This window comes from Macaca nemestrina, chromosome 3 (assembly GCF_043159975.1).
Source record: "Macaca nemestrina isolate mMacNem1 chromosome 3, mMacNem.hap1, whole genome shotgun sequence".
Taxonomy (NCBI): Eukaryota; Metazoa; Chordata; class Mammalia; order Primates; family Cercopithecidae; genus Macaca; species Macaca nemestrina.
Genome location: NC_092127.1, coordinates 118,936,023 through 118,948,561, shown reverse-complemented (window position 1 = coordinate 118,948,561; position 12,539 = coordinate 118,936,023). Strand labels below are relative to the sequence as shown.

At 44.1% G+C, this 12,539-nt stretch overlaps 1 protein-coding gene and 1 long non-coding RNA gene across 7 annotated transcripts in view; one reads left to right on the top strand and one right to left on the bottom strand.

Annotated features, from left to right (window-relative positions):
- The window catches only part of LOC105463542 (centrosomal protein 135), a 118,502-nt gene that overhangs the window by 82,844 nt on the left and 23,119 nt on the right, over positions 1-12,539 (bottom strand). For 2 of the 4 annotated variants that reach the window (XM_011710706.3, XM_011710709.3), the window contains exon 1: positions 1,377-1,610. The exons of the other annotated variants lie outside the window; for them this stretch is intronic. The gene's annotated coding sequence lies outside the window, so the exon portion shown is untranslated. Of the gene's footprint in view, positions 1-1,376; positions 1,611-12,539 lie in introns of those variants that run through there. 4 annotated transcript variants of the gene reach the window in all.
- On the top strand, positions 1,642-11,732 carry LOC105463544 (uncharacterized). 3 transcript variants are annotated; one of them, XR_011621192.1, is made up of 3 exons: positions 1,642-1,797; positions 2,517-2,579; positions 9,355-11,732. It is a non-coding gene; the product is annotated as an uncharacterized lncRNA (long non-coding RNA). The 3 variants fall into 3 exon arrangements; XR_976391.3 differs by lacking the exon at positions 1,642-1,797 and having other exon boundaries at positions 2,062-2,579; positions 9,355-10,390; positions 11,017-11,732; XR_976390.3 differs by lacking the exon at positions 1,642-1,797 and having other exon boundaries at positions 1,962-2,579.

The window sequence follows — 12,539 nt, the reverse complement described above, 5'->3', positions numbered from 1 at the left end:
ATATATTAAAAATGCATTACATGCATGAGCATACATGTAAAAGCCGATCCTCACAACTACCCGGTGAGGGAGAAAGACCAATGATAACATCCCTACTTAAACACGAGGAAAGGCTGCCTCAAGAAAGTAACTCTTCCAAAACCACGGGGCCACAAAGTAGGTGGGCAGTCATCAGAGACCAGGTCTCCTGAGTCCTGGTCCAGCACTCTGGTTTCTGTACCATGCTTCCTCAACTTACCAAATCATTTCTAAATCAGTCACTCTCCTTGGTGACTCCTTTCTGTGTATCTTTCTCTTTGCTCTTGTTAACTTTTCTTGAATCGCTTCCTAATGGATTTCCTAGGTTCCTTCCACAAGAGACACCTAAGTGATGCAGGGTTTTTAGGGAAATTCCTGCAGACATCAGAAATAGACCTGACAAATCCAGGTGTATTGCTAGCAGGGTGTAAACTTAAAGGGGTGCACCACTCAAAACATTTCCCCTCTTTGCTACCAACTCCAGTTACCCAGAGATAATACCTCCTCACATCCTGCTTTGGAGGGGAGAGAATGAGAATGAATACGAATCAATAAATCATGGGCAGGGCCTCAATACACAGGACAGATTAAAATCCTCCCAGACAGAAACATGTTAGGCCATCCCCACCCATGAACTGTTGCCTTCCCCGCCTTCCCCCGTAACCCCCATCCAAATATGGCGGCTATACTCTAAGTTTCTAGCAAAGCAACATAAAAGGTTCGGTTTGGGAGTCACCCATACATATATGTGTAGAAGTATCTGGGGGTTGGCGTTTGAAAACCAGTACATTTAATGCTGTATGTACGTGTGCACAGGGGTTAAAAAAACAAAACCGCAAACAACAAAGAAACCCGTTAGCTGTGGTTATCTCGGAGTCCCTTCGTATTGAACTCAAAGTAGTAAAGGCTGGAAAGCAGTGGAGAGGCTTCAAAGGAGCTGGGTGAAGGTTAATTAAAGGCTGTCGTCCTACGCTTTGGGACATTTTTGTTACAAAGAGCATGGATGATTGTGACACTGAGACGGCATTTTAATGTTTAAATCGAACCATTGGTCAACAGCAAGCCCGTCTGCACGGCCTACACTGACGCTCCGTGACAAGTCGGCCCAAGCTCTCCTCCGGCCAATCTCCGGTTGCAACTTTACCGTCGGGTGTTGACAGTAAGGAGGTGTGGGGGCGGGGTGGGTGGGAAGAGTCCCCGCACCCCTCCCCACCCGGTCCGACCCGGCCCGGCCTCACTTCCTCCCGCGGCCGCGCGACCTCCCGGCAGCTCCCGAGCCCGGCCCCCGGGTACCGCCCAGAAGGCGAAGGCGCCACCACCGCCGCAGCTGGACCCCTCGCTCCCACGGCCGGACTCACCGGCAGCTTCAGCCGCATTGCCCTCGGGCCTCGATTTCCCCCACTAGCTCCTTCCCCCTAAGCACGGGCTCCGGTGCTAGGGCAGTTTGAAAATGGCGCGGAGGGACGATCCGGGACGACACGGAGGAGGCGCCGCGGTTGCCCCGGTAACGGGAGCGGCGGACGGTGCGCGGCTCGCGGCGGGGACGCGCTTGGAGATGGCGGCGCCCCAGTGCCCGGAAATGCAACGGCCCGGACAGCGCGAGGCCACGGCGCCCCCTGGAGGTCGGCGCCCGCGGCCGTCAAATGCCAAACCTCAGCTAGTGCCTGAGCTGGCATCCTCTTCCTCCTGTCGGCGGGAGGTTTGGATCACCTACTGCGTATGCGGCGAAAACGCCGCCCCAGTACCGGACCCTGCAGCGGAGTAGTCTTCACTTGCAAGGTGAACGCCTGCTCACCACGTAATCCCCAAACGCAGATAACACGTTGTCTCTGCAACTTTTCCTGACAACCACCCAATGCAATTAATTGTCCCACAATAGTATCTCCCTGAGGCGCTGTGTAGATCCATGGAATTCATCCATCAAAATACAATCATTTGTTGATCTGTCTCTCCCTGCCGCCACCAACTGTGAATTCCTTGAGTCGGAGACTGTTTTACTCAGCAAAACATTTGTGAGTGAGTGGAATTAAATTGAAATAAACTGTTATAGTCCACTCCCAGATGGAAAACACATAGTAAAATCCTAGAATTCCATTTCTCCCCTGAAAATTTCCCAGACGATCAGAGGGAGTTTCATTCTTTACTGTTTACTTTTCTCCCAAATAGGCCTTCTGAGGCAGCAGAATAGGGAAGGAAGTCAGAAGACTGACCAGCTCATACATATGAAATGCATATCGTACATACACTTAAAATCATGGCAAACTCACGCAGGCGCACTGAGAGAGAAAAACAACAAGAAAACGGATATGACAATTATAGGAAATCCCCTCCCTAGAGTTAAGGAAGAGTAGGAAGTGGGCATAAAAGAACAAAGGCTATTTTAATCCAGGGCTGATACCACTTGAAAATCAGCCCGTTCGTCTCTCTGGAACATTCTTTGCTTAATAAATTTTGTGGAGTGGTTATTTGTGAGTCTCATCCAATTCTTTCGTTCACAGCACCAAGAACCTGGAACTCCCAACTTCCAATCTGGTAACATATTTTGGTGAGCCAGCCAGTAGGTAAGCCCAAAAGAACTGGGACTTTTTATTTTCTTTCCTTTTTGCTTCAGCTCTTTCACTTTGATTTAAAGCTGCCTTTTGCTGGCACAGATTGGGCAGTTAAGAGCCAAAAAGGCACCGGCCACTTGAAGACTCCCATTGTTGTGGGAAAGCAGAGGATCAGAGAGACCAATGGGTGGAGCAGGAAGACTTTATTAAGGTGTGCACTGGCTCAGTGGATTTGCATCCAAAAAGCTGAGCCCTGAACAAAGACAGAGCTTGGCTTATATAGGCTAAACTACAGAAGCAGAACCAAGGCAGTAAATCATACAGTGACAGGTTTAGTAATGTATAGCATAACTGCTGACTTCGCATAACTTGTGGCTTTGCTTAGCTCGTGGCCTTGCAGCTGTGTCAAAAGAAAAACAGGAACCTACAAATCTTGCTAAACACAGGCAAAAATAGTCATAATTAATGGTCTAAAGAAAGAGAAACAGTAAAGGAATTTGTTTTTCTTAACCATTGCTCGGGGGTGTTTGGAGCTCATTCCTGGCTTCTTAGACTAGGTCACCATGACTTTCCTATAGCCTTGCTTGTTACTATTCTTAGAATGAGTAAATGCAGTACAAAACTTATTTCTTTCTTTAAATTCCTGCCTCAACGTGACAGGATAACCTGATTGGGGAATGGAACAGATAAGTCCCACCAGGTACAAGATCAATCCCTGCAACAGTGAGATGCACGTTTGTGCGGCTATAATTATTACATTATTTGCTGCTTGTTTTTTTTGTTTTTTGTTTATTTGTTTGTTTTTGAGATGGCGTCTCACTCTGTCGCCCAGGCTGTGACAGTGGTGTGATCTCGGCTCACTGCAAACTTTGCCTCCTGGGATCAAGCAATTCTCCTGCCTTAGCCTCCTGAGTAGCTGGGATTACAGGCGCCCACCACCAAGCCTGGCTAATTTTTGTATTTTTAGTAGAGACAGGGTTTCACCATGTTGGCCAGGCTAGTCTCGAACTCCTGACCTCAGGTGATCCGCCCACCTCGGCCTCCCAAAGTGCTGGTATTTACAGGTATGAGCTACCATGCCCAGTCAGCCACCATGCCCAGCCTTGCTGTCTGTTTTAATTTTTTTTCTTTTCTTCATTTGTGTTGGGATATCATGTTTAGACCAATTAGAGATATCCCCCAAACCCAAAGGGCCAGGGCAATAGGTAACTGTCTGTGGGAAGCCCAAGGGTTAGCATCAGCCCGAAGATTAGGGCCAACCACCTGGATAATGAGAGTACCCTGCTTCTTCTGTGAGGGATCAGATCTAGATTGGTTTAGTTTAGTACATCTGGTGCTAAAAGAAAACTCCTGGTGGAGATTCTTGGATCATTGCATAAATTGTGCAGTGGATCCATGGGGAAATTGCTGTGCCTGGTTTATCTCATATAGCTAGAGCGCACTCTACTACGTTATTGAGAGGCCAGTCTCTAATAACAAATTTAAACTAGGCAGTCTGCAATTCCTTGCCCTTCAAAGTAGAGTTACTACTAAATAGTTAAGGAAACCATTTGGGAAGAAACCCTTTTGGCCAGCTACCAGGATATTAGAAGCCAAAGGTTACACCCAGGAACTAAAGGGAAACTTATCATAGGTGACCAATTATGGCAGGATCCTTCTTCAAATGGCACTGGTGCCCACCTATGGCTAGACACATTTGGCACTCAGAGGACAGGTCCATTTGGGGGATGCCCCAATCCTTCAGCAGGGGACACCCTTAAGGGAGACTCTAGATGTAAACTCATGAACCTATGAGACTCCCTTCTTCTTTTCCACAGATTAGTCATGGGAAACACTCCGTCAGTCCTGTCTGACTCCCCTCTTGGCTGCATCTTCAATCATTGCAATCAGTTTGACCCTGAAAACCTGTGAAAGAAATGCCTAATATTTTATTGTAACACCTTTTGGCCTCAATTTCAGCTAGGGAGTCAAGAGCAATGGCCAGTCAATGGAGTCTCAATTATGACACCATCCTCCAATTAGATCTATTTTGTAAGAGACAAGGCAAATGGTCAGAAATACCATATGTGCAAGCCTTCATGGCCCTATACTAAAAGCCTACCATTTTCAAAGCCCCCAACACTTCTCCACAGAAAGAAACTCCTAAAACTAAGCTGGATACTGTAGATAACTCCCTCTTGCAAGGAGTACATATGTGTCAGCGTGAACAACAGCCACCTTCCTATAATCCAGGTCCAAGTCCACTCAAAGCTTCAAAAGAAGGACAAGAGTCACGGGTCCTAGCGAGCCCTCCCCATACTAGCTTAGGAACACCATATTCAATGACACCACCTGCCCTGCTACCTCTCAGAGAGGTGGCAGGAACTGAGGGTCCCATCAGGGTACAGATCCCCTTCTTAATTACTGATATCCAACAATGTAAGGAAAAACTGGGCAGTTACTCAGAAATTTGTTGATGGGTTCCAGACTTTGACTTTGGCTTTCAACCTTTCTTGGAGAGACATGCAATTCATTTTGGCCACCTGTTACATACCTCTGGAAAAGGAATGAATTTTTGAGGCTGCTTGCCAGGACACTGATCAACATTTTGCATGTAGCCTGCAGGGCAAGACAGACCAGGAGCAGATACAGTCCGTACTACTGAACCCAACTGGAAATATAATACCCCCATGAGAATGAATAATCAAACTAAATTTCTTGAGGCACCACTGAGGGGAATGAAAAAAGGGGTAACAAAGACAGTAAACTATGATAAGTTTAGGGAGATCACTCAGGGGAAAGAAGAGAATCCAGCCATGTTTTATAGTAGACTAGAAGAAGCCTTTAAAATATATACAAACTTAGATCCTGCTTCTCCTGAAGGCAAGATATTAATGGCACAACATTTCATTAGTCAGTCTACCCCAGACATTAGACATAAGCTCCAGAAGCTGCAAATGGGGCCACAGATAAAACCAGTTCCTTGACACCACCTTTATGGTGTACAGCAATCATGAACTGGAGGAAGGGAAAGGGGAACAGAGTAAAAAAACCCCGCAAGCCAGAATTATGGCAGCCATCATTAGTGATGCCCTGAATGCCCAAAGAGCATCCAAGGGAAACACAAAGGGCTAAAAAGATAATGCTAGCAAAGGGTCTTCCTTCAAGTGCAAAAAAAGATGGGCACTGGGCAAAGGACCATACTAAGCCCCCACTGGGCCCCTGCCATCAATGTGAAGGCACCAGTCATCACCCTTGGCACTGGCCAATTGACTGCCCCTGCTCCCACTGAGGGGCTCGGTCAGTCAAAACTCTGGCAGTGTAAAAGGAGGAGTTAGATGAAGACTGAAGTGGCCTGGGGTCTTTCTCACTGTCCCTGTCCAGGAACATCATCATTACTATTGAGGAGCCCTGGGTAACTCTGGACATCATGGGCACCCAAATTTAGTTTCTTTTTGATACAGAGGCAAATTACTCTGTCCTTACTGCTTATGCAGGAAAACTTTCCTCCCAGTCCATGAATGTTATGGGAATGGAGGGGAAGCCAAAAATGAGATGCTTTGCTCCTCCTTTAACTTGTCAATTTGAGAAGCAAATTTTCCAATAGGAGTTTCTAGTAATATCAAGCTGCCCAGACCTCTTGTTGGGGGCAGATATCATGGTTAAAACAGGTGAATTACTACAATATAAACACTGCCCAGCAGGACTGATGATGGTTGGGGAAATAAACAGTGTCCTAGACCCCATTAACAAACAGGTCAACCTACTAGCTTGGTGTACCGGGAAACCAGGGAACACCAAAATGGCAAAGCTAGTCAAAATACAGCTTTAAAAGACTCCAGCTATTTTCCCAACCAAAAGTCATACCCAATCAAGCTGGAGGCCCATAATTCGGGAATTGCTAACTCATGAACTTTTAAAGCCTTGCAAATTCACCTTGTAATACTCCCATTTTATCCATCTTAAAAACTTCAGGGGAATATCAGCTAGTACAAGATCTCAGAATAATCAATGAAGCTGTTATCCCTATCCATCCATTGGTGGCAGATCCATACACGGTCTCGGCTCAGGTGCCACGGGATGCAAAATGGTTCTTGGTCCTAAAACTGAAAGATGCTTTCTTTTCCATTCCTCTGGCCCCAGAGTCTCAACATTTTTTTGCCTTTGAATGGCAAAATCCAGATACCAAAGAAAAACAATACACTTGGACAGTGCTCCCTCAGGGCTTTTGGAATAGCACCCATTTCTTTGCTCAAACCCTGTAAAGGGATCTAAGAGATTTATTATTGGAAAATGGAAACATACTTCAATATATAGATGACCTTCTTGTGTGTAGCCCAACCCAGGAAGCATCTGACTAAAATACTGTAAAAGTTTTGAATTTCCTGGCAGACAGGGGATACAAAATGTCAAAGAAAAAAGTTGAAATCACCCTCCAACAAGTCCAGTATATGGGTTATATGCTAAACCCCTGGGCCCAGCGGATATCCCCAGAACAGCTATAAGTCATATGCCGTCTGGACCCCCTTATACCAAACAACAGCTCTGTTCCCTTTTAGGAATGGTGGGATTCTGCAGGATATGGGTATCAATTTTTGGGCTCATAGCAAAACCCCTTTATGAAGCAACAAGGGGGCCATAAAATGAGTTAGTAGAATGGATGGACTTCAGAAGTGAGGAAAGCCTTTGTCAAGTTAAAACAGGCATTTGGTCAAGCCCCCATTCTTGGCATCCCAAACCTCACTAAGCCCTTTTCCTTGTATGTAGCAGAAAAGAAGGGCAGAAAAGAAGGGCACAGCTATAGGTGTGCTAACCCAAAAATTGGGTTCAGAACCAGACCAACTGCCTATTTTTCCAAGAAATTGAACATGTGACCTTTGGGTGGCCAAGCTGCCTGTAAGCAATAACAGTTACTGCTATTTTAGTGGAAGAAGACACTAAAATCACCCTAGGTCAACCACTGGAAGTTTTAACATCACATCAGGTGAAGTCAGTCTTGGAAATAAAAGGGTATATTTGGATAATGAGGAAAAGGTTAACCAAGTACCAGGCTATACTCCTAGACAATCCAGAAGTAATTCTTAAAACGTGTAATACTCTGAATCCAGCTCCATTGCTGCCCACAGGCCCAATAATTGGTCATTCATGTGAGCAGGTCATCACACATACATATTTAAGCCGACCTGATTTAAAAGATTGGCCACTCCCAGACTCAGAGGATGACTGGTTCACAGATGGCAGCAGTTTTGTGTCAAATGGGAAATGCCAGGCTGGATATACAATAGTAAATGACAACACCATCACTGAAGTCCAACTGCTGTCCCCAGGGCATGTCACCACAAAAAGCTGAAATAATTGCTCTTATATGAGTCCTGATATTGGGGAAAGGAAAAAAGCAGAATATCTATACAGACTCCAAATACGCATTTCTTGTGGTTAAGGCTCATGCTGCGATTTGGAAAGAAAAAGGACTACTAACTAGGAAGCACTCACCCACAGAGCATGGGCCTGAAATTCTCCAGTTGTTGGAGGCAATACATTTGCCAAAAGCCATGGCTATAATCCCTTGTAGAGAATATCAAAAGGCCTTAGCTCCTACAGCACAAGGGAACAAAAGGTGGACAGGCAAGCAAAAGCAGCCGACCTCAAGGTGCAATCTCAAAAAATCTTAGCATTGCTTCCCTTCTGTGATTCCTGAGTAGAACCTGAATACACATCACAGGAGGAACGGGTTATAAGGGAGCAAGGAGGACAGAAACAAGGACCTTGGTGGTATATGGGATCAAAAATACATATCCCTCAAACAGCCCAATGGAAGGTTATTAGAAACCCTGCACAACTCTTTCCAGATGGGGAGAGATGCCATGCTGGCCATGGCAAACAGGGTCTTTATTGGGTCTAACTTAGCCTCAGTAGTTAAGCAGGTCTGTCAAGACTGCTTACTGTGTGCATTTAACAACCCAGGAAACAAAATGCCTCTACTAGTGGAACCAGTCCAAAGAAGGGGAACTTACCCTGGGGAAGACTGGCATCTGGACTTTACCCATGAGCCTGCTTGCAGATGATACAAGTTTTTTGCTAATACTGATAGATACCTTTACAGGCTAGGTTGAAGCTTACCCTACTAGAACAGAAAAGGCTAATGAAATTGTAAAAGTCCTCTTAAAATAAATAATTCCACAGTTTGAGTTATCCCGAAGCCTCCAAAGTGATAACGGCCCATCCTTTGCCTCCCAGATAACTCAAGGGGTGGTTAAGGTGTTCAGAATTAAATACTATTTGCGTTCAGCATGGAGACCTCAATCCTCCAGGAAAGTAGAAAGTTTTCCTGGAGGTTTCTACTTTCCTGGAGGTTTCCTGGAGTTTGATAGTGCCCATCAAACTTTAAAATGGGCACTAGCTAAGCTATGCCAGGAAATGTCAGAAACTTTGGTCAGTTTACTACCTATACCCCTTTTGAGATTCCGTAACTCCCCAAGGGCAAAAGTAAAGATGAGCCAATAGGAAATGCTGTATGGGAGACCCTTCTTAAGTAATGATCTAATAACTAATCCAGAAACAGCTGGGCTAATAAAATACCTAATTAATCTGGGATAATTTCAACAAGCATTACAAAGGTTCTGGACTGAAAGGCTTCCCATACCAGGAACTAACCAGCAACCCAAGATTAGGTCAGGAGATAGAATACTTAAAGAGGGGTCACCACCTCAACAGCTACAACCCAATGGAAGGGACCTTTTTCAGTTATAATAACCACACCCTCTGCAATTAATGTGTTAGGATTAAATAGTTGGATACATCTTTCCAGGCTTTCAAACCTACAATACCTAAAGCTCCAGACCTAGAACCTGAAGCTCCCATCAATCGCTACCCTGGGAACCTGTGGAGGATCTGAAGTACCTGTTTAAAGGGCATCCAAAAGATAAGTAAATTCCTACTGACTTTGCTGGTGTCTGTGTTTATAGTTACTGTGGGATACGTAATCCTAGTTATTTATATATATTTGTCATTTAACTGCTTGCTTCCCCCACAAGGGAACCACTTTTTATGTCCATAATCCTATTTCCACCAATATTGGGGGTCCAGCCTCAATACCAAGTGTTTAAACAGATTCAACGGTTAGCCACACTAACTTAACTTCCTGTTACATTTGTACCTCAGGCTCACTATCAGCTGAAGTTTTACCTTTACCGTTAGAAGATATAGTCAAGGTCAATGCAAGAGTCACTGTTGCCACCCAGTCAGAAGCTACATATCCCAGTCCAGCTGTGGAAAGCTTATTCCTAACAGTCTTATCTCAGATCATAAGAAACAAGCCAAATTTAAATTTTACAAATGCCCCAAATCCTGTAAGGGTTTTTCACAACCTGACCTCAGAGAGCCAATTCCCAATTTGTTTCACTTCCCACCGAATGAATGGGACCTTTCTGGGATCCCTAAACAATTGTTTATATGAGGTTGTCCTCAGTTGGACAAATCAAGACAAACATTATAATTCCTCAGAAACAAAAATCAATTCATATCACAAACTAGGAAAACAAAACCAATTCCTCCTCCTTAAGTATCCTGATCCAAGGTGACCTCAATATACAAGTAATACCAATACTTCCAGTATTTCCACTGGTTGGACCACAGTGTTAATCAACAATTCATCTTTGCCTCTAGCTCAAGCTTTGGCTTGGGGGGTCCAAAGATCATTCGTAAAATTCCACCCCAGCTTATTTTTCCACTCTAGGCTTAATGAACAACTTGCTGTGGCTGGAACACTTTTATGGGAACAACTCACTGGAACTTCCTCTAGTGGCTCAGACACACCTTTGGAACTAGCATCATGGGGATATGAGGTATCTTTGGACCCTGGGCAAGGGTTGTATTTCGTATGTGGAAATTCAGGGTACATGAGTCTTCCGAGTCAATGGAAAGGGACTTGCGGCATCGCTGCTTTACTTCCAAGACTGTTTTATGCAAATGCTAGTACATATAAGACACAGCCATGCATTTGTAAAAAGGGCAGCTCCAGTGGTATTACATCCTTTAGCAACTGCAATAACAGGACTTTTAGGAACCACACTTGGGCCCATTTCTCTTCACTTGTCTTCACAACAAACACAGGCTTTGGCAGAAATTATAGCAGCTATCCAAGAACAACGACATATAGATTCCCTGGCAGGCATTGTCTTACAAAACAGGAGGGGGCTAGATCTCCTCGCAGCTAATCGGAAGGGATGCGTTTTTCGAAAAGAAGAATGTTGTTTCTATAATAACTCCTCAGGCAAGGTACTGGGACATCTGACTAAGGCAATTAATGTAACCAATTTAAGACCTGCACACAACACCCTAAATTCTGTTTAAATAACTGCAAAAAGTTGGATAGCCCCTTTTACAGGACCCTTAACTGTAATTCTTCTGTTGTTCATTTTTGGCCCTTACACTGTAAAATTGCTAACCAGATTTATTTCTTCCTGTTTAGAGTCTACCAAGCTACAAATGGCTGTATTGCCTGAAGCCCCATATATCATCATATAAGAAATAAGTCCAGACTTCATAATTTCCCCCTGGATAGAGCAGGGTGAGAGTTCTGTGGTCCCCCGTTAGGTAGGGTCAACAGTCCTACTCAGCCAGAAGCAGCTATAGAAGAAAGAACTTCGACCCTCAGCAAGCTATAGAGATTTATGGGGATCACATCTCTCAGAGGGAACTGAGGCAGGAGAATAGGGAAGGAAGTCAGAAAATCAACCAGCAGCCCGTTCTCAGCAAAACAAGCATAAGGCACCATCTGATAAGGAAGCTGAAGCAATGAACCAGTGCTTTCTGCAGTAAACAAATCTGGTATAAACTGGAACAGGAGAGTCACTGAAAGAAGAGCATGCGCATTAGGGGCAAAATGTGTCCTCAGGATAACCTTTTATTATAATAAGTTACTTAAAGCCCATACATATGGAATGCATATCATACATACGCTTAAAATTATGGTATGGCAAGCACACACAGGCACACTGAGAGAGAAAAACAACAAGAAAATTGATATGTCAATTATAGGCAACCTCCTCCCTAAAAGTTAAGCAAGAGTAGTAAGGGGGTATAAACGAACAAAGGCTGTGTTAACCCAGGGCTGATACCACTCACAGATCAGCCTGTTCCTCTCCCTGGAACATTCTTTGCTGAATAAATCTTATGGTGTCATTATTTGTGTGTCTCCTCTAATTCTTTGTTTGCAACACCAAGAACCTGGAACTCCAACTTCCAATCTGGTAACACTTTCACTCTAAAAATGTGCTTATTCTTTGTATATCATGTAACTGCTCTATTGGTTGTACCCATGCATATATTAATGTTTCCACTTTTTATGCCTCCCCTGTTTTTCCCATGCCTTAATGAGTTGTTTTATGGAATTTCTAGGAGGCAATGAGTTGAGTTCTATAGATGACTTTTGTACATCTTGCACATGTACAATTTAACACTTTTTTGTGAACAACAGATATCTTTTTTGAAAAGAGGTAGTCTTGCCAAGACAATCCTAAGCCAAAAGAGCAAAGCTGGAGGCATCATGCTACCTGACTTCAAACTATACTACAAGGCTGCAGTAACCAAAACAGCATGGTACTGGTACCAAAACAGATATATAGACCAATGGAACAGAACAGAGCCCTCAGAAATAATACCACACATCTACAGCCATTTGATCTTTGACAAACCTGACAAAAACAAGAAATGGGGAAAGGATTCCCTATTTAATAAATGGTGCTGGGAAAATTGGCTAGCCATAAGCAGAAAGCTGAAACTGGATCCTTTCCTTACTCCTTATACGAAAATTAATTCAAGATGGATTAGAGACTTAAATGTTAGACCTAAAACCATAAAAACCCTAGAAGAAAACCTAGGTAATACCATTCAGGGCATAGGCATGGGCAAGGACTTCATGTCTAAAACACCAAAAGCAATGGCAACAAAAGCCAAAATTGACAAATGGGATGTAATTAAACTAAAGAGCTT